The sequence below is a fragment of the Etheostoma spectabile genome, chromosome 8 (genome assembly GCF_008692095.1).
Source record: "Etheostoma spectabile isolate EspeVRDwgs_2016 chromosome 8, UIUC_Espe_1.0, whole genome shotgun sequence".
In the NCBI taxonomy this organism is placed as follows: Eukaryota; Metazoa; Chordata; class Actinopteri; order Perciformes; family Percidae; genus Etheostoma; species Etheostoma spectabile.
In genome coordinates, this window is record NC_045740.1 from 6,154,137 (window position 1) to 6,154,641 (window position 505).

The window sequence follows — 505 nt, forward strand, 5'->3', positions numbered from 1 at the left end:
AAAAATGTTGCCTGGTCTGATGAGTCTTGATTTCTGTAGAGACATTCAGATGGTAGAGTCAGAATCTGGCATAAAAAAAATTAGAACATGGATCCATCATGCCTTGTTACCACTGTGCAGGCTGGTGGTGGTGGTGTAATGGTGTAATGTTTTCTTGGCACACTTTAGGCCCCTTAGTGCCAATTGGGCATCGTTTAAATGCCACGGCCTACCTGAGCATTGTTTCTGACCATGTCCATCCCTTTATGGCCACCATGCCATCCTCTGATGGCTACTTCCAACAGGATAATGCACCATGTCACAAAGCTCGAATCATTTCAAATTGGTTTCTTGAACACGACAATGAGTTCACTGTACTAAAATGGCCCCCACAGTCACCAGATCTCAACCCAATAGAGCATCTTTGGGATGTAGTGGAACAGGAGCGTCGTGCCCTGGATGTGCATCCCACAAATCTCCATCAACTGCAAGATGCCTTCCTATCAATATGGGCCAACATTTCTAA